Below are 27,700 nucleotides of genomic sequence, written 5' to 3' on the forward strand. Positions count from 1 at the left end.
AAAGTTTTTGCACAAACAAAACCAACAGAAATGAGATTAAAAGGGAAGTTCAAAGCTGGAAAGATAATCTTTACAGATAGTATTTCTGATAAAGGTCTCATTTCTAAAATATATAGAGAACTGTGTCAAATTTATAAGAGTACAAGTCATTCCCCAATTGGTAAATGGTCAAAGGACATGAACAGACAATTTTCAGATGATGAAATTAAAGCTATTTATAGTTATATGAAAAAAATGCCCTAAATCACTATTGATTAGAGAAATGCAAATTAAAACAACTCTGAGGTACCACCTCACATCTCTTCAGATTGGCTCAGATGACAGGAAAAGATAATGGTAAATGTTGAAGGGGATGTGGGAAAACTGGAACACTAATGCATATTTGGTGGAGAAATGTGTGTAACGATCCAACAATTCTGGAGAGCAATCTGGAACTATGCCCAAAGGGCTATAAAACTGTGCATACCCTTTGATCCAGCAGTGTTACTACTGGGTCTGTATACCAAGGAAATCATAAAGAAGGGAATGCAAAATTGCACGTGTGCAAAATTGTTTATAGCAGCTCTTTTTGTGATAGCAAAGAATTGGAAAAGGGATGGATGCTTATCACTTGGGGAATAGTTGAACAAGCTGTGATACATGAAGGTAATGGAATATTATTGTTCTATAAAAAATGAACAAGTTGATATAGAAAGGTCTAGAAAGATTTACATGAACTGATGCTGAACGAAACAAATAGAACCAGAAATACATTGTACACAATAAGAACAAGAATGTGTGATGATCAACCATGAAAGGCTTAGATTTCTCAGTGTTTGAGTGTTCTGAAGCAATTCCAATAGATTTTGGACGAAAAATGCCATCCAGAAACAGATCTAAGGAGATTGAATGTAAACCAACACATGCTATGTTCACTACTATTTTTTTTTTGTCTCTCCCATGGTTTTTCCCTTTTGCTCTTATTTTTCTCTCCCAACATAATTCCTAAAGCAATGTGTATTAAAAATAAATAAACTTAATACAATTTTAAAAAATAAAAAGAAAAGAAAAGAAAAAAATAATGAAGTCAGAAGAATGAAAAAATAGAAGAAAATATGAAATAACTTATTGAGAAAACTACTGACCTGGAAAATAGATTGAAGAGAGGCAGTTTAAGATTTATTGAATTGACTGAAAGCCAAGATAAAAAAAATTAGCCTAGATATCACATTTCAAGAAATTATTAGGGAAAAATTCCCTGATATTCTAGAACCAGAGATTTAAAGGATACACAAATCATTTCCTGAAAGAGATCCTAAATGAAAAGTAGCAGGAATGTCATAGCCAAATTCCAGAGTTCCCAACATAGGGAGAAATACTTCTAGCAAAACAAATAATTCAAATATCATAGATCCATACTAAGAATCACAAAAGAATTAGCAACTTCCACATTAAAGGAGTGGAAGGCTTGGAATATGGTATTCCAGAAGACAAAGGAGGTAGGATTGGAATCAAGAATACTCTACCAATCAAAAGTGAATTAAAATTCTTCAGAGAAAAAAAATGGATTTTTAATGAAATAGAGGACCTTAAAGCATTCCTGATGAAAAGACCAGAATTGAATAGAAGATTTGACATTCAAACAGAAGGCTCAAGAGCAGGATAAAAAGGTATATATATATATATATATATATATATATTTTATATATATATATATATATATATACACACATACACACACATACATACATACATACATATATACCCATATGTATTTATAAACAATGTAGTAAGAAAACTGCTCCATTTGTGTATTTTGCATTTTTTTTTCTTCTGTATAGTTTTCTTATTTAAAAAAATTCTGAACTCAAAAATACCAGTTAATTGAGCACTTCCGGTTTTGTGATAGAATAGGGAGAATTGGGCATGACACTATGACACTACTTGGCCAGATATAATCATTGAGAAGACAAAAGAATGAGAAAATTAAGAAAAAGGATTAGTTTGTAAGATTATAACTTCATAATATAGCTTGAAATCTAGAAATGGCAAACCTCTGGGTTTTGGTTTATTTATTTGCTTTCATTATTTGAACTGTTTTTATTTTATTCTTTTTTTTTTTTTTTATTTAATAGCCTTTTATTTACAGGATATATACAGGGGTAACTTTACAGCATTAACAATTGCCAAACTTCTTGTTCCAATTTTTCACCTCTTACCCCCCACCCCTCCCCCAGATGGAAGGATGACCAGTAGATGTTAAATATATTAAAATATAACTTAGATACACAATAAGTATACATGACCAAAACATTATTTTGCTGTACAAAAAGAATCAGACTCTGAATTATTGTACAATTAGCTTGTGAAGGAAATCAAAAATGCAGGTGTGCATAAATATAGGGATTGGGAATTCAATGTAATGGTTTTTAGTCATCTCCCAGAGTTCTTTTTCTGGGCATAGCTAGTTCAGTTCATTACTGCTCCATTAGAAATGATTTGGTTGATCTCGTTGCTGAGGATGGCCTGATCCATCAGAACTGGTCATCATCTAGTATTGTTGTTGAAGTATATAATGATCTCCTGGTCCTGCTCATTTCACTCAGCATCAGTTCGTGTAAGTCTCTCCAGGCCTTTCTGAAATCATCCTGTTGGTCATTTCTTACAGAACAGTAATATTCCATAATTTTCATATACCACAATTTATTCAGCCATTCTCCAACTGATGGACATCCATTCAGTTTCCAGATTCTAGCCACTACAAAAAGGGCTGCCACAAACATTCGTGCACATACAGGTCCCTTTCCCTTCTTTATAATCTCTTTGGGATATAATCCCAGTAGTAACACTGCTGGATCAAAGGGTATAGCATATTACTTTCACAGCTACTTAGCTTATCTGGAAGACTCATTTTCCCAAATTCAAATCTGGCTTCAGACACTTACTAGCAGTGTGAGCCTGTGCAAGTCACTTAATCCTGTCTGCCTTAGTTTCTTCATCTGTCAAATGAGCTGGGGAAGGAAATGGCAAAGCACTCCAATATCTTAACCAAGAAAGCCTCAAATGGGGTCATGAAGAGTCAGATACAACTGGAAAATGATTAAACAGTAGAGCGGGCTGTTTTAAGAAAGTAGTGAGTTTCCCTTCTCATTGAAAGTCTTCAAGGTAAAAAAAAAAGTCTTCAGATTGAGTAATCGAAGGGATTCTTGGCTATGTCATAGAAGGGACTCTTTTTTTTTTTTTTTGGTTAGAAGTTAAGCTGGGTGATCTCTGAGATAGGTCCCTTTCTGAAAGTTTGTAATGTAGATAGGATTGTTAAAATTTTTTTTGGATTTCAAAGAATGCTTTTTAAAAACAAAGATGTTTTCTTTAAATGAAACTTAAAATGTTGAAAAAGAAAAATGCAAAGGAACTGTCAAAATTTCGGCTATATTTTAAAGTGCCTTTAGGATTTTAGTTACAAGCTTTTTCACTAGAGATAAGGCATTTTCTGAGATCAATGATAACATGAAGCATTGTGGAGGTAATTTATTTCAGGTAGGCTTTTTGTTTTGAAACATGTCATAAAAATCAAAACATGCTGTCTGGCTCACTGAGGTAAATATAAGAACAGCAAACAAAAGATTTTCTATTCAAGGAGATTTATGTATACACTAATACTTTTTCTGTTTTGTGACTGAAAATGAATGGGAATAGCCTTTATAAACCAAATGCTTAGAGTAGCTTGATCATATAATCCTTTTGTTTTGAGTAGTTAAAAAAAAAAAGTAGGTTATAAGAAATTCTAGAAGTCTGTGAAATTGCAGCACTGCAGTCAGCTGATCTTGTTCAAACCATCCTTAAACTCTGTTTTACCTTCTTGAGTACAAAAGATATATGAGATTATTAGGCAGGCAGGCATTTTTCCCTTGTAGAAAAATAGCTCTCTTTGAAAAAGAGATTATATTTTGTAATCAGTGCTACTATCATATGTAAAAGGTAAAATCTGGTTTCAAGGAATAGCCTAGTACAGTGTTTTCAAAATGTGGCCCATTTTCCCCCTCTCCTTATCTTCCAGATCCTTTCAGAAGGTCTGTGAAGTCAAAACTATTTTCCTAATAATATGTTATTTTCCTTTTAAAATACTCCTCCCTTTTTTAACCACATGACTTATGTGAGACAAAATTTTTTTCATGTATTTCACCCAAAACAGTATCACATATTAAAGGCAACAATAGAGAGGAGAATCCAGTTATTTTCTGTTAAGTCAGACATTAAAGACATTCCTTAAAAAAAAAAAATTCCATTATCACTATTTTTTTTTGTTTTGGAAAATATAGTTCCTTATAAAAGTATATTTTTATGATATGTAATAAATTTAGTGTTATATTTAAAATGATTAATACATTTACAATTTTATCAGCTTTACTTTTAAAAATATTAATAGCTTTCTATTTTTCAAAATACATGCAAAGATAGTTTTCAACATTTACTTTATAGATTTTTCTCCCTCCTCCCTTCCTTAGACAACAAGAAATCCAAAATAAGTTAAATATATGCAATTCCTTTAAACATATTTATACATTTTGTTATATTGCTCAGAAAAAATCAGATCAAAAAGGAAAAAAAAACATGAGAAAGAAAAAAAAATCAAGCAAACAATCATAAAAACAACAAAAAAAAAGGTGAAAATACTTAGCTTTTATCCACATTCAGTCTCCATAGTTTTCTCTCTGGATGCACATGGTTCTTTCCATCACAAATCTATTGGGATTGCTTGAATCATCTCATTGTTAAAAAGAGCCAAGTCCATCACATTTGACCATCACTTATCTTTTTGTTGCTGTGTGCAATGTTCTACTCATTTCACTTAGTATCAGTTCATGTAAGCCTTTCCAGGCTTTTCTGAAATCATCTTGCTCATCATTTCTTACAGAACAATAATATTCCTTTACATTCATATATCATAATTTGTTCAGCCATTCTCCAGTTGATGGGCATCCATTCAACTTCCAGTTCTTTGCCACTACAAAAAGAGCTGCTACAAACATTTGCACATGTAGGTTTTTTTTCCCTTTTTTATGATCTTTTTAGGTTACAAACCCAATAGGCACACTGCAGAATCAAAGGATAGGCACAGTTTGATAGCCCTTTGGTTGTAGTTCCAAATTGTTCTCCAGAACGGTTAGACCAGTTTACAACTACATTAATAGTGTATTAGTGCCTTTACTTTCTAATATGGTTAATGTCAACAAATATAACCCATATAAGCACAAGCTTTTTGGGGCTCTTAAAAATATTTAAGCTTATAAAGGAATCCCGAGACCAAAAGTTTAAGAAAAATTGGCCCAGTGAATGGTGTTAAGTGTTTCATATTTGTGTTCATTGATAGTATTGCTTATTTAATAAATGTGGAACATAGATACTTTATTAAAAACAATAAGACCTGGCATAAGGAGCTCAGGCTCATCATTTTATTGCATTTTCACTATGCCAGGTGCTGGAGGTATCTAAGAATTAGATAAAATATAAGCTTTTGTAGAGCAGGATTAACAGGGGATCCAGCATGTAAAAATATATAAAAGATTTCATGTCCCAGAAGTCCTCATGCAGTTCGTTTTTCTTTGCAACTCTACATCATATCTTCCTTTGCCAGGAAACTCATTGAGAAAAATCATTATCCAGCAAGAATGAATCTGCTCATTCACATCTCATTAGGATCCTCCTGCCTTTGTGTTTGGATCTTCTGACGGAGAGCAGAGCCATGGGCTTCTGGGTAAAGAAGGAACTCCGCACAAATTGTCTCACCAGCTAAACTACCTTTGGTCATCTCTTTCTTTCTAACAGGTTCCCTTCTTTACCTTCCTTTTCAGCTTCTTTTTGAGTATTTTCTCAATTAGATTGTAAAGTTCTTAAGGGCAGGGACTGTCTTTATTTGTATTTGTATCCCTACTGCTTATCAAAGTGCCTAGCATATAGTAGGCAATTAATACATGTTTACAAACTGAATAGCTGACTGTCATTTTAAGCTCTCAAGCTCTTAAAGCTTGAAACAGCACTAAGATTTTTGGGATACTTGGTGTATAGAAAAGAAATGCATTCCTGAGAATACCCATTTTCTTTGAATTGTCACTAAGGCACATTCTTCTCCATCAAGTCTTTGATTCCTTGAACTGCTCTTCCCCAAACTTCTTTGTATTTAACTATTTTCTATGTATTTGTTTTTATTAATTTTTAACAGTATATAATACTTTTAGATGTACTTCTTGTACCTCTATTAAAATGTTAGCTTCTCCTGAGTAGAAATCGGGATTGTTTTATTGTTCTTGGATCTCTAGTACAGTGTTTGGTACATATTAAGTAGGTGCTTAATAAATATTCATTGTTTGATTTTGAGAGGAAGAGTGCAAATTGCTACTGGATTCTGTATGGTACCATTGACCAGCCTTTCTTTAAGATGGCTCGTTAGGTCTTCTATCCCAGACAAAATAATCTCTCTACATCTTTATGGAATGATCATGAATAAGTGAATTATATTTTGTGGGCTGCTCCTCAGGTATCCCATGTTCTACATTCTGTATGAGGTCATGTCCATTCTTATACTGAGCTTTTACCTCACCTGATACCCTATATTCTTTTGGTTCTGGGGATTCACCAAATACATTAGGATCCACTAGGAATCAGTGTTCCTGTGGGCTTCACTGTCCCTGTTGATTCTGATCTCTTGTAGGCTTGTGTACTAGCGGCATGTATGGTCAAAAATATGTAAGTATTGAATCCAAACTAACTGCTTGATCAGTTTCTCTTCCTGTCTTCTCTTTCTTTCATTAAGAGCCTTACCACACCTTCATATTCTTGCTTTTAAAGCCTCTCTCTAGATCTGTCCTCCTTACTTAGTTTGTTTTGCTTCAGCCTTCCCTTTATTTCCATTCCCCTTCCCTTTTTCCTTCCTGTTTCTTGAGTCAGGGTGCTTTTGCACTCAACTCTGTATGAAGTTCCAGTGTTACCTGCTTCCCCTTCCTCATTACTTGTATATAATGACTACTACTTGCACATCCCAATTATGTGAAATAATTTCCCCCAGTTTTCTTCTGTTTTCTTCCACTTCTCAATGTATTCCTATTCTCTTCTTTTCCATTCTTCTTTTAAGATCATCAAACTGTAACAGAATGATTCCCAGATCCTCTGTCTAATTAGATTCCCCTATGATCCTGGATGATGATAGGGTTTTGAGGGATTCATGTATCATCTTTTCATTAATAGAATGTAAGCAGTTTGTTCTTGTCCATATGAATATTAATTCATGATTTTTTTTTCTGTTTCTCTTGACGTCTGTGTTTATATTTCAGAGTTCCTACACAGCTGTGGTCTTTTAATCAGAAATTGGGAGTCTTTTATTTCATTAAATATCTTTTTTTTTTTCCCTGTGTAAGATTACACTCAGTTTTGCAGGATATGTTATTCTTGGTTGTAAGTCTCTTTTTGTGTCTTTATAGTAGTATCTACTAGATCCTGTCAGTGACATTTCAGTATTCAAATGTTTACTTTTGTAATTCTTGCAGTATTTTTCTAATACCTGGAAGCTCTAGATCTTGACCATAATATTTCTATGCATTTTTTACTTGGGGATTTCTTTTAGAAAATGACCAGTGAATTCTGTTTTCCAGATTGGCTTCTGGTTCTGAGACAGCTGAGCAGTTTTCTAATGTGATTTCTTGAAATGAGATGTCTAAGCCCTTTTTTTTTTCCTGTCATGACTTTAAGGCAGTTTAGTGATTCTTAAATTTTATCTCTTTCTTTTCCCCAGGTCAGTTGTTTTTGTTATGGCATCTCTTCTATTTCTTCTATTTATTTTCATCTGACTTTATTTGATCTTCTGTTTGGTCTATTACAGTTTTCATGGAGTTTGTTGCTTGGGTAAATTATGCCAAATTGATAATTCCCTTTTCAACTTAAAAAAAAAATAATGTAAGTATAATAATATAGGTTATAAACCCTAGAAATCCAAGTTCTATGGATCACCAATTGGTACATTCTGAGAAAGCATCAGTGTAAGCATTTTCATCTCCATAGCAATGCGGGCATTAGAGGTAGACACATTTTTTAAGAAAAATAGAATTCATCTAGAAGAATGAGATTAATTGCTTCTTTCAGCAGATGGAAGAAAAGGTATTGAAAATGTTGTTTAATGTCAGATTATTTTATTAATAGTTTCTATATCTTGTTTTGATGGTTATAAAGCTCTTTCCTCAAAACAGCCTTGGGAGGTAGGTGAGACAATCATATACTCAAATCAACATCAATACAACAGGCTACAGGTATCTACTAGATTTTATTAAGCAGGGAAATAATAGTTGGGATCTTTTGGCACTGGGAACATTATTTGGCAGCAGGGTGGAGGGTAGATTGAAGTGAGGAGTGACTCGAGACAGGGAGATGTTAGAAGTGTATCATATACTTCAAACAAGAATAGATGATAGCCTCAATTTCAAGGTGGTCGTGTGACCTTGTGAGTGGAGAGAAAGGGATGGATAGATAGATGCAAAAGATGTTGCAGGGGTAGAGTTGCCAACAGCTCATTGGATATGCTGAGTAAGAATGATCACATTGTTAAAGATAATAATCATAATACATACCTCACTGAGATATTGTGAAGCCTTTATTTATAAACCAGAAAGCCATGTAGAAATATATTGTTACTAGAATAGTATTAGTGTTGGGTGTGGTGGTACAGTACTCCTGGGCCCACTTTTAGCCGTTGATTAGTCAATAAGGCATAGCTAACATTACAGCTGAGTAGTGACAGTACAAATAAAAATCAGTTAATTTTTAAAACATTTTAAACTATTTTTTCTACTTATACTAGTTTTTTGTAGAAACAATCCTTAAGGAAAGGTAATTTCCACTTAAAATGTTAAATCTTAAAGATGCTGTCATGGAATAAGGATTGTATTTTAATTGGATTAAATTCAAAATAGGTAAATTCATATAACCAATTTAGAATAGATATAAGAACATAACTATAGTTTTTAGCTGCCATAACAAACACGAGCATCTAGCAATCATCCCTCCACAAGTATCAGCTGTCACATATTTAAAACATTTTTTATGATGAGGTTTTAAAATTACATTCATGAACTGCTGGAATTGTGAGCTTTTGGATTCTTCAGAGATATAGAAGTAAAATGTCTGAATTAGCTATAAAGAGACAAAAAATATTTGTTTCATTAATTTTAAGTTAGAAAATAAATCGGCATTTAATAAATAAATAAAAATAAAAAATAATAAAATAAATTAAAACTTACATCATATCTGAGGAAACAACAAAACTTATAAGTAAATTCAAAATTATCAAAATATTCAAAGTTAACATAAGAAAATGTCAGGTATGGGTTGACTGGATGAAGGAGTGGGAAAAGAATCAAGAAATTTCATATGTAGGAAAGATGAGAAATTAATAAGGGGAACAATAAGCACCCTTGTTTGGATATATAACAGTGTGTAAAGGGTAGTTATATTTAATAAGCTTGCTAAAATGATAATAATGGCGATAATACTGCTTGCTAGCACTTCTTTTTTTCTTTTTTTTGGAGGTAGTCAGGGTTAAGTGAGTGATAAGCTCCAAGTCACAGAGCTAGATTTGAACTCAGGTCCTTCTAACTCTAGAACTAGTGCTTTATCCATTGTGCCAATTGGATTCTCCATTGCTAGCCATTTAATAATATCACTTAAAGGTGTGCAAAGCATTTTTAGTATAAAGGAGATATGGGTAGTAGAGAGAATGCTTGTCCTAGAGTCACGAAAACTCCAGTTCAGATGTACTACTTTTTCAGTTTTCAGCATAAGCATTTTGTTCCTCAGGGAATCTTGGATTGATTTATTGTTTTATTGATTGTCTAGAGTTAAGGAAATGGTGGAGTAAATATTAATAATGCAGATTATAATAATGCTTATTAGTCTGTAAGTTCCTTGAGGAGGCAGGGACTGTCATCTTTTTGTATTCCCACTACTTAGCACAGGGCTTGGTACATAATAGGTGTTTGATATGCTTGATTGAACTTTTAAAATATATCATTTCAGAGAGCCAGTTCTTAAACGTTTACCACCACATCCTTGCTTACATATGTACATATTGTGTCCCTATAGGAAGCACTTTGCTCCCTTGTGGTGGCAAGCTTTTTCCCTGGTCCTCATTTCAGAATTCCTTCTTCTCATCCACAATAGTGTGACTGACTCTGACTTGCTACTAGTTTTCCTATTTCTATCTTTATAGTTTGATCAAATTCTTGCAGTTCATTTAAATAAAGATGTTTTGATTTTGTAACACTATTGTTCAGTTATTTCAGTCGAGTCTGATTCTTTGTGATCCTGTATGGATTTTCTTGGCAAAAATATTGGTGTATGATTGGCCATTTCCTTCTTCAGTTCATTTTACAGATGAGAAACTGAGGCAAACAGGGTTAAATTTAAGACTTGGCCAGGGACACACAGCTAATAAGTGACTGAGACTGAATTTGAACTCAGATTTTCCTGACTCTAGGCTCGGCACTTTATTCACTGCACCACTCAGATGCCTGTGTGTCCTATTTTTAGGGTAAAGTAGATGGGGCAGTAGAGAGAGTGCTTGTCCTAGAGTCAGGAATAGTCCAGTTCAAATGTACCAGTTTTCCAGTTTTCACCATAAGCATTTTGCTCCGCAGGGAATCTGGGCTTGGTTTATTGTTTTATTGATTTTCTAGACTTAAGGAAATGAGGGAGTAAATATATATAATTTATATAAGTATAATGTATAATAAAATACATAATTTTCTATAGAGAAAACAATAGGAAGTGAATAGAAATTGCAATAGATATTGTTAGTATTTTTCAAACAAGGGTTGTTCCCTGTGCCTGGAATGGCTTCCCTCTTTCCCTCACATATTGAATTTCTACCTGTTCTTTAAAGTCCGACTTAAATGATAGCTCCAAAAGAGCCTTTCTGTATTTCCTTCTTGTTATCCTTTCCTCATCCCCCTAGACCTCACATAGCATTTGGTTCCTACCTCTCTCATCCCTTTTTCATGTACAGTTTGTATGCAGCACTTGGTACTGCTCAGCAGTCTGGTTGCTCCATGAAGGCAGACATTGTGCCCCATCTAAACTTGTCTCCTTGTCTCTAGCAGAGTGTTCTGCATCCAGTTGGGATTTTTGTTTTCAGATTATAGGATTGAGAAGTAGAAGGGATTTAGAGATTATGTAATTTAGTTCCTTATTTTTACATAAGAGGAAATGGAATTCTGGAGAAGTAAAGTGGAACTACCTGCCTGAAGTCTTACAAGTCAGAAAATTGCATCATGAGAATTAGGACCCAGACTCTTGGGCTCTGGAGCTCAGGCTCTTTTCACCACAATAGTGAATCAGCTTAAAGTTGAGTGCTTCTGTTCCCATTTCCCTCAGTCACTGTCAGCATTATCTGCTCTACACTCTTCTGTCTGCCTTCCATCTGTTCTCCATTTTGCCCAGCATTATCCCCCATTATCACCGTATGCTATCTGTCACTCCTTTACCACTGTTAGTATCCTCTTCTCCACCTGTCTCTTATCTGTTCCTTATTAACTCATCTTTCTTCTACCTGTGATGTCTATTTCTCCAGTTGTAGAACTGGCTTTGGTGTAAGCTTAATCATTTCTGACATAAATGAAACTAAGGAGAATTATTGCTATAATAGTTTCATTTCTATCAGAATAAATTCTGCTTTTTTGTTTGGTAATAGAGTAGTTTGTGTATACACATCTATGTGAATTTTTGAGGGGAAAAAGTATGGTATATTTTTCTTGATTCAGTACAAAATGATTAAATAGCCCAGGTAAAGGCATTTTTACTAATTTTTTCCAGTAAATCTATGTTTAACCTATTTCCTCTTGAGAGAGTATACATTGAAGATTGGAAAGAATGCTGAAGAGAAAATAATAGAAAATGAATAGAAATTGCAATAGTTATATTGCTAGTATTTAGTGGATAAACATAATTGGGAATATTTGTTTCATTCCCAAAAGAAATTTACATTGCTTTCACTACCCTTTATTAAAATAATTGTTAAGTGTAAAGAAGACATTACAAGTCATTGTCATCCTATTTGAAAGTGCCCTACATCTTGATTGAGTTATTCTATGTAGAAGATGCCTGAAATTAGTTTAGTCAATTCAGGTGTTTCATTTTTTTTTTTTTTTAAATGTGAAACTAGTGAATATTTTTTAGGTCAAGATGCCAGAACTGATTTCTTAGTTAGGTAGTAGATGGTTTTAAATTTTGTAACTTAATTATATGTGGAATTGAATCTTGAAATAAAGTGAAAAGGTTGGGAGAGATGGCTTACTGGACTTAATTTTCTGAGTCATAGTAATTTTGGATGAAGTGAAATTGGTATTGTCTTGGACAATTTAGGCAAATTACAAACTGACTATTTAATTAGGATTTTGACCTGTTTTGGCAAAATCATACTTTTAGCATATTGAAGATTTAAAAAAAATAGAGCTAGAATTTCTTTTTACCCTTGTAGAATGAATGGGATAGTTTCTTCAGGTCATCAATAAAATCATAAACTCATGAGATTTAGAGATAGAAGATACCTTAGAGATTATCCGATTGGATTGAGAGAAAGGGCCTATGGAAAGGATTTGCTTTCTGCCCTAAATTTTATTAAATAGGATTTTGGTTTTCAGTTTTTTTATGACTTACTTTAAGAATATGATAGAACATTTGGTGCCTCATCTTGATTTGATACTTTTCGGAGAGTAGCAGTGGTAAGCAGAAGAGAAGAAAACAGGAAGAAGAGGGTGATAATATGTGTTTTCCTTCTCCATAAAATACTGGAAATTTCTAGGACTGAATGTAGCCTCTGAAAGAAAGCCTTGTAGTTCCAGGAAAGGTGTTGTAGCTTTGGGGGTTTGGTTCTGACCCATGGCATAGTCTGGACAGGCTTATTCTAGTAAATAGAGCTTCAGGCCTGTTGTCAGGAAGAACTAAATTTGAATTCATCCTAAGGCACTTACTAGGTGTCTGATCCTGGACAAATCAGCTAACCCTATTTGACTCAGTTTCCTCATCTGTAAAATGAGAAGGAGAAGGAAACTACTCCTGTCTTTGCCAAGAAAACCCAAATGGGGAGACTTTTAAATTTTAGAGGGTCCTTGAACTTGGATGGGAAAAATTTGCAACTGAGTTTCAACATAATTGATTTCCTTTTATAAATCTCTGTTAATTTTAATCATTTAGAACCCTTATTCTAAGCATTGCTGATTTAGTTGCTGAAGGAGTTCATAATGTAAAAAAAGAGTTAAGAAATCCTGTTCTAATAGGTTTCTGAAGGACAGCCCTTTCAGATCAATTTCTCTTGAGTGGAACCATCTCCTTGCTCCTGCTTGTGGCCTTTAATAATTCATATTATTTTAATATTTTTAAGTTGTACAAAGAATTTTCTTACAACAGATGTGAAAATTGCTCACAATTACAAAGCTATTAATTAGGAGTGGACTTGAGAAGCAGGTCTTCTTTGGGTCTAGTGCTTTTGCCCCTCTGCCAGGCTAAACGTGTAAAGGGGGTGCTGACAGACCAGGCAAATGTTAGCCTGGCTACATCCCAACAATACACTCTGCTTTCTTGCCAAGAATCTTAAACTAGGAATTTTAGAATTGGAGGGGACCCTAAAGTTCTAGACCTACTGCCTTTTGTCATTTTCAGATTAGGAAATTGAGACTGAGACTTGCTTGTTTTTTTTTCTTTTTTAATTATTATTATAGGTTCTTCTATGTCCTAGCATTTTTGCCACCTTGCCACCAGTAGGCATTCTACTCTTTATCATGACATTCTCAAAGCTTTTCCCCTGAGAAATGTGTTTACATTTCCAGGTGTGGCAACACAAAAGAATATTTTTGTTTATGACATGCCAAAATAGGCATCTTTTTATATTTTAAAAAATATTTTATTGATGCTTGCTATTAAAAAAAATCCCTGACATTTCCTAATAGCCCCTTCTTTAAATAACACAGAAACATTTAAGGAAATATAAGGGCATATAGATCATATCCAACAATGGGTGCCTCTTTTCCCACCCATTATTCATTGCTTCTTTAGCTAGAAATGGGTGAGGTTTGTCTTAAGATTTCTCCTTGTATTATAGATTCCATTTTCCTTGATTTCCCCCCATGTCTGGGTAAGGTTAGTTTACAAGATTGGATTAAGCAATCAAAATTAGTTGTGGGGGGTGCGAGGGAGAGGGGGAGACACACACACCGAGACAGAGAGAGACAAGAGATGGGAAAGAGAGAGATGGGACAGAGAGAAGGAGGGAGGGAAGGGGAAGGAGACGGAGACAGAGAGTGACCGGGGGACACAGAGACACACAGAGAGATATGACCTCTTCTGACTATGAATGCCAAAGTAACACTTAAGTTAAATGCTATTACCTAAGAAAGGACTCTTGATCCATCATTGGTATGTGGAGAATGGAAAGAGAGGTGAATAACCTTACTACTTTTCCTCCTAAATTCCACCCTGATAACAGAAGAAAAGCATACTTGACCTGCCAGATATTAAAATCCTTGGGCAATGGGGATCAGGTGCTAAGATTAAAAAAGTTATTTAAACCGGCCTAAATAAAATCTTAGAGTGAATGTAAGTGTCTAATAAACAAACTAAGAAGTAAGTACAATATTTCTATTAGTAAGTAATGTTTAATTTTTAAAGATCACAGAAGACCCTTTGAAGGCAGTTTTAAGGAATGGGTGTGGAAGGGGGTGTGGGGGAAGGAAATCTCTGCAGAATGCTTTTAGATGTTTCCTGTTATATAAATGCTACATACTTCTCATACCATTAGATTCATTGCAAAAGGGAGTGAGGCCCATTTGGGGGCTCATAAAATCACTGTTTAAAGGAAAGAATGTAGAAATTGTATAGCTCACGGTTCTATAATGTGAGCAGTGAAGTGTTCTTCCATTTTGCAGATGAGGAAAACTGAGGTTAAGTAATAAAGGAGCCTTTAAAATTGGCTAGAATAGTATTAATTAAGAAAAAAATCTGTATTAGTGCTTTTGAATATGATAACATTGAAACATTCTTGGACAAGAAGCTACAAAGACGAGTTTTTAAAAAAGCATGTGTGATTTTGTTTAATTCCAAATGGCTGTTTTAAAAACTGTCTTCTTGGTAAACATTTCTTAGACCAATCTTCATTATATTCTAAAAGAAATTCCTTGCTGCATTTATGTTAAATACAATTTTATATAAGTGTCTGTGATGAACATAATGCTATTCTTATATCATGATATTTTGAGTGACCATTTAGTAAATTGTTTTCTCATGAATTTATTTAAATGAGAGATTTGGGTGGGTTTTTTTTTAAGTAAAGTTTTTATTAAATTCTCAGTGTAACTTTGTAGAGAAAATTAGTTAGTGATTGAAATAAAATATTTTTTAAAATGTCCTTCTAAGGCTTAGCTTTAAATTTGGCATTTCCTCCCCTTACATGCTCTTTGCACAGAAACAATAGAATCTGGAGAGATTGGCAAAGATCGGCTGTTCCAGATTGCAGTTTTTAAGTGGGTGAATTCCACCCGCCAGCACAGATTTCAGCCACATTAATCACAGCTATATCCTTAAACCTGTGTCTGCTTGAAGGTCACCACTTTACGTGGTGGGAACTCTTGAGCTGGGTATTTAAAACCTTAGAGGATGGGAAGAGAAGAAGTTAATATGTTATTTTGCAAGTGTTGATTGAACCATTTAGAGATCTAGGATTTCAGTTGAGAAAATTGAGGTCTAGTAAGGTTCAGTAGCTTCCCTGTGAGTGGTGGAACTGAAATTCGAATCCAGGTCCTCAAATTTGAATCGGGTATGTTTTCTCTTTGTATCAATGCCATGTGACTTGTGATCTTTTGTCACCAGCATTTAGTTCATCTGTCAATGTCACATTTACATTTATTTGATACAGTAAAAATAATTTCACATAAAGGCATCATAGTGATTATGAAGATGAGATTTAGGTCATAAGACTAAAACTGAAAGGGAGTTTAGACATCATTTAGATGAAGCCCTGATTTTTATAGAAGAAGGAACTGAGGTAGTAGGATCTGAATCCAAATCTTCTGACTTCAAAGCCAGTATTTTCCTACTCCTAAATTGTCTAGATAATTTAGTTTGTAGGTCATTCACTGCACCTGGAATTCTTGTGTATATCTCTTCTCATACTGAATAAAGGTAATATTGCTGTGATTTACATAAAACCCAACTTATATTTTAAAATTCTAAAATATAAATGCCCTTGCATAGCTAATCCAATCTCATCTTACAGATGGCAAATAGGGATGGGGGACTAACTATTAAAAATACAAAAGAATTCTTATATTTCCTGTTCTGTTGACCACAGACTTCCTTTGAGCCATTGGGAATTTAAAGCTAAACTATTAAGAATGATGGTCAATTGAAGCTCAGTCAGCCAGATGAAGATAAAGCCTCTCTGAGATTATTCTGTAAATGACTGCAAAAATATGTGAATTATTAAAATTTAGTCCAAAGTGTCAATAAAATATTTAGAAAATTCAGTCCTCCTACTTTTTTGAAACATAAGATTATGTAAAGAGAGATATATGTATATACTGGATTATTGAGAGTATCAAATGATATGTGTGTATATGTGTGTGGCTTTGTGTATGAAAAGTTCTGTATCATAATGTAACTTTTACAGTTTTATAGGGCCTCGTAAAATTATAGCATCTTAGAGAAGAAATGGTCTTAAATCAGTTTCTTATTTTCAGAGTGAAGAAACTAAGGTCTAGAGAGTGAAAGCAACTTGTTCAAGCAAATAAATTCTGGCAGAATCCTAAAGTTGTCAACAGTTAAGCTTAGTCAGATCACTTGAACTTTATATTTTTTAATATACTGTTAAGTTAAACTAAAGAAATAAAATATAATTTTTAAAACAATAAAATAAAGGTAGTTACCTTGTAAAGATGTTAAAGCTTTTTTTGAAATGGAAATTAGATAATTACATAAATGATTAAATAATCAGATAATCTATTAGAAAAGATGTGGCTATGAAATGTGTCATTCCACTTACATATATTTTCAAAATTGGTTTTTAGCAGTTATCTTATTACTACTAATCTAAAATTCATTAAAGCAGTGCCTTATCTACTTCATTTATAAGTATGTTAGTGTGAGGGAAAGAGTGCTCTTATTTTTGGTAACAATGAATAATTAGATTTAGCTTCCCTCCAAATAAGAACAGCAGCAGCAGCAGCCACCCAGTAGTCAGCACACCTTTGTGTAATCTAGATTGCATTGTGTTTGAATTTCTTGCCTAAAGCTCAAAGGTCATACATATTTTTATGGCTGGGGCATGATCTCTGAACTAGGTATGGTTATCAGACATTCTTAACATTCCATGTGTCTAATTTTTAGTCCTCATATGATCTAGAGCTCTGTAAATGGAAAACAAAAGAGAGATTAAGAAGAAAGTAGCACCCAAAAAGAATGTATGAAATAATAACTCACAGTTATGTAGTGTTTTATGACTCACAAAGTACTTTCTTTATGGCTAGTCTCAAGTTAATATATTAAAATGAAGCTAATCTTGGGTTATGAATGGATTTTTAATATGATGGCTACATTCTTCAGGCCACCTAGGAACATTTCTCAGCTTTGTGGAGTTTTACGCCCTAAATATTCCTTGAATAGGAATTGAATAGGAATCCCTCAAGCTTGGGGATTTCTCTTCATGTTGTTTTATAAAATGTTTGTAAGGAGTATCTTGCAGGGCCAAGATTGAACTGAAATGTCTGGGTTTGTGGTGCTCTCCGAGAACAGCAATAGATGGTGGGGGTCAGGGAATCACTTATGTTGTTCGAGGTTTGGGAGGAAGAGGAAATGTTCTGATCTGGGCCTCTGTGTGGCATCTGCCTGGCTAGTATTTCCTTTGCTTTCTCACTGACCTTGTTTTCTATAGATTCCCTGTCACTCACTGGCCCCTTCATCCAGGACTTTAGCTCAAACAGCTTCATTTGTCTTTCATTCTTAATTTGCTTACAGTGGCCTCTTGTACAGATGAGAGGATCTTTTTAGTGTAGCCAGCTTTTCTTTCTTTGCCATTTAATATTTATGGAATACCTACACCTGAAACTGTGAAACTTGGTCTCGGCCCTATTGGGTAAGCAATTTTGTCCCTTCCCTCAAGAGCAGGGGCTGGAAGTGATTAAATTCAACTACATCCAGTAAATAGAGAACAACAAGTTGTTGCCCTGGAGTTCAAGAAAGCAGAAGACCCATATACAGTATATGTGGATTTGTTGACATATGGTATTTGTTTTGTTTAATCTCCATTTTCATTTACTAACAGTGTTTCATCTCTACCCAAGATCTCTGATTCCTTCATAAGAAGACCATTTGGAGAACATGATAGAATAATGCATACAAGGTCTGGGGTTCTCATTTTCCAGTCACAAGATCACTTTGATGAGAGTGACCGACCTCACTTATCTGCAGTTTGTTGGTATTAAAAACAAAATTTCAAACATAAACCTGTTTCAACAGGTAAAGTAGGTGGTACCGTGAATAGAATGCTGGACCTAGAATCAGAAAGACCTGAACTCAAACTCTTATCTTGAACATTTTCAAACTGGGTAACTCTGAACAAATCATTTAATTTTCTTAAGCCTCAGTTTCCTCATCTGTAAATAGGGATAATAATAATCCCCAAATCCCAGATTTGTCATGAAGATTAAATGAGATCATATGTATAAAATAGTTAGCACAGAATCTGGCACATAGTACTTGCTGTATAAATGTTAGGATTATTATCATTATTCTTCACTAAAATTAAATTTTAAATGTTTCTTTTTTATTTTTGATTATCATTGATGATGGATGTTCGCTCTTAAATATTTGAGGACTAGGGTGGGTTGTCACTTCTTCCATTAGGGCTGTGTTAATAGCAACATGGAATGATAAGAGAGGTAGCTCAATTTGGAATTGAGCAGGGACAGGGGAGATGTAGCTTTGAGACAAGTTAGTTACCTGGTGATGTATCATGCCTAGAGATCAAAGGGAGCAGAAAGGATGCAAAAAACCCATGGAAAAGTGAATCAGAATACATTCATAATATATATCATGTAGAATATATCAGATTGCTTGCTGTTTTGGGGAGGAGAGGAGGTAAGGGAAGGAAGGAGAAAAGCATAATTTTTAACAGAAGAGGGAGGCATCAAAGCTAATGACAAGGTTAACTTCAAAAACTGGAAGAATTTGGTAGAAAAAGAGAAGATTGGAAGAGGGAGAGTTTGGGTAAGAAAGAACAAGTTCTGTCTTGGACATGTTGAGGTTGAGGCATCTCTTGGACAGCTAATGAAATGTCCATTAGGCAGTTGGAAATATGGGATTGAGCTTCAGAGAAGGAGTAGGGCTGGATAGATACACTTGTAAATCACCAGCATAGAGATGATAATAAAAACCTTTGGAGTTGATGAAGTCACTGAGAGAACTTGTATAAAGAGAAGATTATGAATACCCTACCCACAGTTACAGGGTGCTACTTGAATGCTGAGCCAACCAAGGAGACTTGAAAAATGGTGAGATGGGAAGGAGAAATCAGAGAGAGTAGAGTCACAATGTTTTGCCACAGTTCTCTTTTATTGTCCTGACTCAGTCTCTCTAATTGTTCTGCTTCAGTTTATAATTATCAGCTCAAAGCTCAGTCCTGCAAAACCTCCTCTCCCTCTTTTTCAGAATATTTGATAAGGATAAAAGATCTTATGTTTTTACAATATCAGAATGCCTTTCCCCATCCCAAGCTATCTTAATCAAATGCCTCTCCCCATCTCTGGAGGCTCACCCCACCTTCTCAGAGTCCCATTCCCGCTCTCAGCACCGAACTCTGTATCTGCCTCAATCTATCCCCTGAATCTGAGCCATGTGTATATAGGTCATTGAGAACTCTTATTGTTTGCTGGATTCTTGGAGACGATTAGTCTCATTCATCCCTGGGACCAAACCATGGATCCATTTGGTCCCAATAAATCTCTCCCATTTAATAAATTATCAAATACTCTCTAATCTCTATCTTGCTGGCATTATAACAAAAGCCCAAAGAGGAGAGAATGTCTAGGAGGAGACAGTGTTCACTTGTGTCAGTGTAACCCGTAAGTCTAGAAAGTTGAAGATCTAAAAGAAGGCTGTTGTTAAATAGGAGATGATGGAGAGAGCAGATTTAGTCTTGTAATGAGATTGGAAGCCAGAATGTAAAAAAATTTGAGGAGTGAGAGGAGAGGAAGGGCTTTATCTCCTGAACCAACCAACCAACTTCCCTTCCTCCCTTCCTCCCTTCCTTTCTTCCCTCCCTCCCTCCTTCTTTTCCTTCCCTCTCTTCCTTTCTTTCCTTCCTCCCTCCCATCCTCCTTCCTCCCTCCCTCCCATCCTCCTCCCTCCCTTCCTTCCTTCCTTCCTTCCTTCCTTCCTTCCTTCCTTCCTTCCTTTTCCTTCCTTCCTCTGTCTTCCTCCTTCCCTCCCTTTCTCCCTTCCTCCCTCCTTTCCTTCCTTCTTATTTGTTGTCACATCTGATTCTCTATGACCCTGTTTAGAGTTTCCTTAGCAAAGATATAGCTATGGTTTGCCATATTCTTCTCCAGCTCATTTGGCAGAAGAGGAAATTGAGTCAAAAAGGGTTCAGTGACTTGGCCAGAGTTGCATAACTACTATGTGTCTAAAGTCAAATTTGAACCTTGTGGGAGGTTCCTTAACTAGAAGATTGGCATACTATCCCTTGCACTATCTAGCAATCAACTATATTTCTTTCTACACACACACACACACACACATGAATGTCCATATTCATGTCAATGAATCCTTATAACATGGTGGATTTTTCAGTAGAGAATTCTAAATACTTCTCTTGGAGATTACCTTTGAGAATTTTCCAGTAAATAGGGAGGGAGCAATCTTAACCCATGGGAGATGAAAGAACATTTTTTTGTTTGTTTTTTTTACTGAGGCAATTAGGGTTAAGTGACTTTACCAGGGTCACATAGCTAGGAAGTGTTAAGTGTCTGAGACAGATTTAAACTCAAATCCTCCTGACTTCTGAGCTGGTGTTCCATCCGCTGTGCCCCTTAGCTGCCCCTGAAAGAACATTTTTGAAGCCTTCCTGATAACTTTCTGGCTTTTAGAATAGTTTGCTTGTGATATTTCTGATTGTTTACATACCCTTAAGGTGTTTGTTTGTTTGTTTGTTTGTTTTCTAATTGATAAAAAACACAATCGTATTTGTTTATAATTCATAGCAAACAATATTCAGGTAAAAAGCTAGTTTTCCTCCAGTAGTATAAATTTCATAGAAATATGTCTTGGCTAATATAGCTTGAGTCCCTTTTTAAATGAATGAAGCTCCAAAGTTATATTTTGTAAAGAGGATGAATTTGAGTTCTGAAAGTGATGATGTTTCTTGGAACCTGATTATAGTGAACAAATCTCGAGCAACTCAGGAACCACTGGAATTCAGAACTCAGGGATTCTTTTTCCCCCTTTGTTTTTTTTATGTCTGCAGCCAGAACAGCCAGGAGTCTCACCTAGTAGATTTTCAAGTGGGTTGCTGTTGTTAGGATTCACTCTTTTAAAAGTTTGTTTGGGGGGTGGGGGGGAGAGGCAGAGAGAAAGAGAGGAAAAGGAAGAAGCAGAGAGAGAGAGAGAGAGAGAGGAGAGAGAGAGGGAGAGGGAGAGGGGAGGAGAGAGAGAAGAGATAAGAGAAAGTGAGTCTCTATTCTCATCCTCCTTTGGTCTTCTCTGCTTTCTTCTTGTCAGGGACTTTTGCTGCTCCCATCCCATCCTGGTATTCTTAAGATTCAAGAAAATATCAAGCGGCACCATCTCACAGAAACAGGAGGGACTCCTCACTTTAGGTCCCTCTTGAAAAGTCAGTTTTCATGGAAATAGGAAGTCCTTTTTCATTTGTAAAACAAGGAGATTGTACCAGGTGCCTTTTAAAAAATATATTTATGTTGATAACTTTTATTTTTGTTACACTTTCCATTGGAGCCAAAAGAAAAGAAAACACAATCTGCCTGTGCCCCATTGGACATCTGTAGCCTGCATGAAGCTGGGAAAGGTATCTTTTATCTCTTATTTGAGGCCAAACTTGTAACCTTTTCACACAAGTTTTGTTTGTTTTATTTATTTTTTTAAATTTACATTTTCTTGTATTGTTTTCCTGGTTCTGCTTATTTCACTTAGTATCAGTTCCTATAAAGTCAGATGCTTAAATTACTTTAAAATTGTTTTCTGTTTTCATCATATGAATTATTTCTTATGGCACAGTAATGTTTTCATTATATTCCCATATTGAAAGTTGTCCATTTCCCCATTGTTGGGCATCTGCTTTGTCTTTTGTTCTTTGCTTGTACAAAAAAAATGCTGCGATAAGTATTTTGGTATATAAAAGGTATTTCTTTTTGCCACTGGCCTCTTTGGAATATATGTACTTTGCAGTGGGATCTCTGGATGAAAGCATTATGGATATTCCAATGCTTCATCAGTATTTCTTTTGTAGGCATGTGTTTCCTCAATAATTGTTCTGCTTATTTGTTTTTAATGGTATGTCCTTTAAAATTCAGCTCACTGGTCCATTTTAAGTTTGTTATGGCATATGATATAAGCTGCTTGATTTAAAGCAAATTTTTGCCAAATTGATTGCCAGTTTTTCTAGAAATTCTTATCAAATAGAAGTTTTTCCTCAGATGTAACTTATATTTTAGGTTTATTGTTCACTGGGTTATTGAGTTTGATTATTTCTGATTTACCTTATCTAGTCTAAAGGACTATTAAAGTCTTTTCTAGTTCTAAGTCTGTGATACTGTGTTGGAAAGGTCTGAAGCCAAAGAAACCTCAGGCAACTCATTTATGGAACAGATGGATGCTAGTAAACCAGCAAGTAAAGTATAATAACTTTGCTTAATCAGAACCTATCAAGTTGGAGACTTCATTTAGTTGGAACTTTATATACTTTTTAGGAGAAAGAAAGAAATAAAAAAGAAATCAGGTTTACAGCAGTGTCTTTTTTACCAAACCCAATTTCTGTTAAATGACTGTGTCTGACAGTCAGAATAGATTTGTTTGAACTGATTTGAATTTAACCTAGTCTCCTACTTTATTTATTTTTGTTTACCATGTCTACATTAATATATGATGAGAATTGATGATTTGGATAACTCTGTTAAGGTACTATGATCCTTATTCACCAAAGTTGGATTATATTGTTAGTATACTTTGCCTAGACAAGATGATCTATTATATTTTAAGTACATTTTCAACTGAGGATGGCAAAAGGGCTTCCTGCTTATCTACCCTTTGACCAATATTAAGTTAATCAAAATACTTCTTCATCCTTTAAACTTCTTCAGGTAGATGGTTATTTAAGGAATTTTTGTTGTTTCGTCATTTTCAACCCTGTCCAACTTTTTGAATCCCACTTTGGGTTTTCTTGGCAAAGATATTGGAGTGGGTTGCCATTTCCTTTTCTAACTCATTTGACAAATGAGAAAACTGAGGCAAACAGGGTTCAAGTGATTTGCTCAGGGTCACACAGCTATTAAGTATCTGAAGTAATATTTGAACTCAGGAAGAGACGTCTTCCTGATGTAAATCCTAGTAACTCTATTCACTGTGCCATCTAGCTGTATTACTTAAGGAATACTAAATTGATAATTTCCTCCCACTTTACAAATTCAGAGTTACTGTCAATTTTGACTGTAATTTCAGTAACTACTAGCAGGGGAATGGTTCTCTAGGGGTTGAAATACCATCCTTTCCATAGGCATGGATAAATGAAAGAGAATTTCACTTGATTCCAGTTGATGATGTTTTTAGAAATTATTAAAACACTCAAACATCATGGCGAATGAATCCTTTATTAATCATAAAATGTTTTGCAGTTCAGAATAAAATGTATAGTTTTTGATCTCAAATGCTGTTAGGGCTGGTATGGTAGAATGCCAGTACTGGTAAATCAGAAATATCTGATTTAGCCTTAAACACTAGCATTTAACTCCTGTTTGCCTCAGTTCCTCATCTGTAAAATAGAGACATGTTGGAAAAGGAAACGACAAACCACTCCAATATGTTTGTCAAGAAAACCTCATGGACAAACATATTCTATAGGTTCACCTAGAGTGGGATGTGACTGAACTCAGCATACTTTAAAAGACTGTTTAGTCCAACTCCATCTTTTACAGATGTAGAAACCAAAGTACAGAGTATTTATATGACTTGCGTAGGGCTACTAAGTATCAGAGGTAGAATTGGAACCTTGTATTCCTTAGGTCCAAGACCAACAGTCTTTTTGGTTATTACTTAATAATCTTACTTTTTCAGTTTAAATTTTTTCTCATTAAATTCTTACTTAATAAAAAAATCTTGCTAAGATTTCTTTTTAAGAAGCACAAACACCTCCCTCTTTTTTTTTCTTTTTAATATCAAAGTCCCTTTGCTTTGTAGTGATCCTATAGTACAAGATATTTTATAAATGAATGCATGACTTGCTAAGTCTACTAACCCATGCTCAACTCTGCCCAGGTCTAGCAGTATAATTTTTGTTCTACAAAAGTAACCTTTCTTTTCTGTATAGCTTGACTTAATCCAGAATAGAGAATGTGGTGATACCATGTGTGGACCTTTGCAGCCCGATGACTCTATTTTTCTATTCAAGAAAACATGCACACACACATATATGTATGTACATATTTGTATATATCATACTCTAAATTTTATATGTGCAATATGTAAATATGTAATCATGTCTGAAGGGAGAAGGCATTCACTTTTGTAGTATCCTGTCTAATTTACGAATGTATTATATGTTAAAATAAGATTAACTACTTTAAATGTACAGGGTAAAAGAGAAAGCAGTGATATTAGAATGCTTATTAGCAAGGTGCCTGCTACCTAGTGGTTGCATAATAAATGTTCCTTGGGTTGATTTGGAATGCTATTAAATTAAGAAAAGAGAACATATATTGAAAAAGCTCTCTTGTCTTAAAAACTGGTATTTGAGGAACAGCAGGCTTAATTAGAAAAGGACATAAGGTAATGGCCCACCTTTGAAGCAATTCTGAAGAGACTTCATCGTCTTAAATAGACTCTTTAAGATTATGGTGCTGATGTCTTGTTATGCCTTGAAAAAAATGTCACAAAAGCACTGACTTCATCAGTTGAGTCTATGCATCAGTTTCAGTCAATCTTTCATGTTTCTCTGAATACTTCATATGTATTTTCTCTTGTAATTCAGCACTGGTCACTTGCATCCATATACCACAGTTTGTTCAGCCATTCCAATTGACCAAATACCTGTTTTATTTCCAGTTTTTTGTTATTTTGACTACCATAATAAATACTTCTGTGATTATGTTATTGTAGTCGAGGCCTTTCCATCTTTAAGTACTATAACAACAGGTTCCATTTCATCATGTATTTAAGATCATTTCTGGAATATGAAATCACATTTAGCACTTTTTAACTCAAGAATTTTGGGGTTTTTTTCCCTCTTTAGACTCTACTTTTATTATCTGACCAATTCATGTTTCCACCAGTGGAATAATACTTTCTTATGCTTATTTGCCATAATTAAGGTAATAAAGGCCTATAAATGGAATGGAGAGTGGTATTTTTTTTTTTTTTGCTGAGTTAACTGGTTAAGAATTGGAAGAAAGGAAGAAGGAAAGAAAAGGAAGGAAGAAAGAGAAAGGAAAGTAAAGATGTGAAGGAAAAAGGATATTTGGTGGTAGAATCAACTGATGTGGGTGCTGTGAAAAGCAGAGGAAAATGTTGGAACACAGAGTACACATAATTCCTTGAAAAGGGGAGAAGGGAGATGGTAGAAAGAGCAGATGGCTGCCATGTGGTACCTTCAGCACTGGGAGTGAGGTTGTTGTGTCTTTGGAATGAATGAGGGAAGAAGGCAAAGTGCCATAGGTCATGCATATGTATGTATTTTGCAAAACAGGTGTTTATAACTGGGAAAGTACCCTTATTTAAAATTCAGATGTAGTTTATTTGCTCTGCTTTGCACATTTCTGTGGTTTTAAATCCTGTCCTCTACCTGAGCTTCTAACACCCATTTAATGTCAGTTTTTAAATTGAGAAAGAAAAGCAAGTTAATAATCACTTATATAATAACTTTCTATATGCCATGTACTATGCTAATTGATTTCTCCTCCTCTCCTCCCCCTCTCCCCCCCCCCCACCCCCAGTGTTATCTCATTTGATCCATACAACAATTCTAAAAGAGAGGTGCTATAATTATCCCCTTTTTACAATTGAGGAAATTGAGATAGAGAGACTAAGTAATTTGCCCAGGATCACACAGTAAGTATCTGAGCCTAGATTTGAATTTTTGATTTCAGGCATAGTGCTCTCTCTGTTATGTCTACAACTTACAAGATACTAGATAGATCCATTGTATGCATTTGAAAAGATAATATAGATATAATAAGAAGATAAAATATAGATATAATGGAGGACCTATAATATATTAAGATAATTATACAAAGTTTTGTGAATAGCCTATGGAGCTCATTCTTCAGTGTGTCTATATATGTGACCTTAATCCAAGGATCCCTTACACGGGACTAAGGAACCTTCAATGAAAATTAATTAATTGATTCATTCGCTCATCTATTTATGTATTTAAAACATTCATTTAAAAAATAGAGTTCTAAATTTTCTTCCTTACCCATTGAGAAGGCAAGCAATAAGATATTCAGTTATACTCATGAAATCATCTAAGACATTTATTAGCCATGTACAAAAATAAAAAGTAAAAGGCAAGAAACATTTAAAAAAAAGGTATACTTCAGTCTATACAGAGTTCATCAGTTCTCTGGAGATGGATAACATTTTTCATCATGTATTATTTGGAATTGTTTTGGATCATTGTATTAATCAGAGTAGCCAAGTCTTTCTCAATTGATCATAATTACTGTATTTCTGTTACTGTGCACAGTGTTCTCCTGGTTCCGCTCACTTCATTTTACACAAATTCTTATCTGTCTTCCCAGGTTTTTTTTTATCTATCCCCATTGTAATTTCTTATAGCACAATAAATAGTATTCTATCACAATCATATACCACAGCTTGTTTAACCATTCCCCTATTGATGGTTATTACCTCAATTTCCAATTTTTTCCCCTTCACAAAAAAGAGTTGTTATAAACATTTTTATACAAAAATGTCTTTTTCTCTTTTCTTTAAAGTATAGACTTAGTAATAGTAGTAGTTTTATAGGTCTTTGGGCATATTTCCAAATTGCTCTTTAGATGTGTGCTTGTTGTTGAGTCATTTCAGTTTGTTCAATTCTTTGTGACTCTTTTCAGGTTTTCTTGGCAAAGATATTTAAGTGGTTTGCCATTTCCTTCTCCAGCTCATTTGACAGATGAGGAAACTGAGGCAAATAGAGTTAGATAACTTGCTTAGAGTCACACAGCCATCTAGTATCAGAGGCTGGATTTCAACATGAAGATGAATCTTCTTGACTCAGGCCTGGCACTCTGTCCATTATGCTATTTAAATGCTTCTGGACATGTTCACAACTGCACTAACAGTGTATTAGTGTACCTGTTTTATAAACTTTAAAAATATATATTTTGGTAGCTATTTCAATATAATTGACTTCTTTTGTATGTATTTTATTTTATGCATTTAAAAAACTTTTTTCTGAGGAGTCCTTTTGTTT

General features: G+C 34.5%; 1 protein-coding gene across 2 annotated transcripts in view; it reads left to right on the plus strand.

Annotated features, from left to right (window-relative positions):
• WWC2 (WW and C2 domain containing 2) overlaps positions 1–27,700 on the plus strand; it is a 222,515-nt gene that overhangs the window by 49,369 nt on the left and 145,446 nt on the right. Inside the window, exon 1 of one of the 2 annotated variants that reach the window (XM_031941983.1) lies at positions 22,009–22,084. The exons of the other annotated variant lie outside the window; for it this stretch is intronic. The gene's annotated coding sequence lies outside the window, so the exon portion shown is untranslated. Of the gene's footprint in view, positions 1–22,008; positions 22,085–27,700 lie in introns of those variants that run through there. 2 annotated transcript variants of the gene reach the window in all.

This window comes from Sarcophilus harrisii, chromosome 6, assembly GCF_902635505.1.
Source record: "Sarcophilus harrisii chromosome 6, mSarHar1.11, whole genome shotgun sequence".
NCBI classification, from domain to species: domain Eukaryota; kingdom Metazoa; phylum Chordata; class Mammalia; order Dasyuromorphia; family Dasyuridae; genus Sarcophilus; species Sarcophilus harrisii.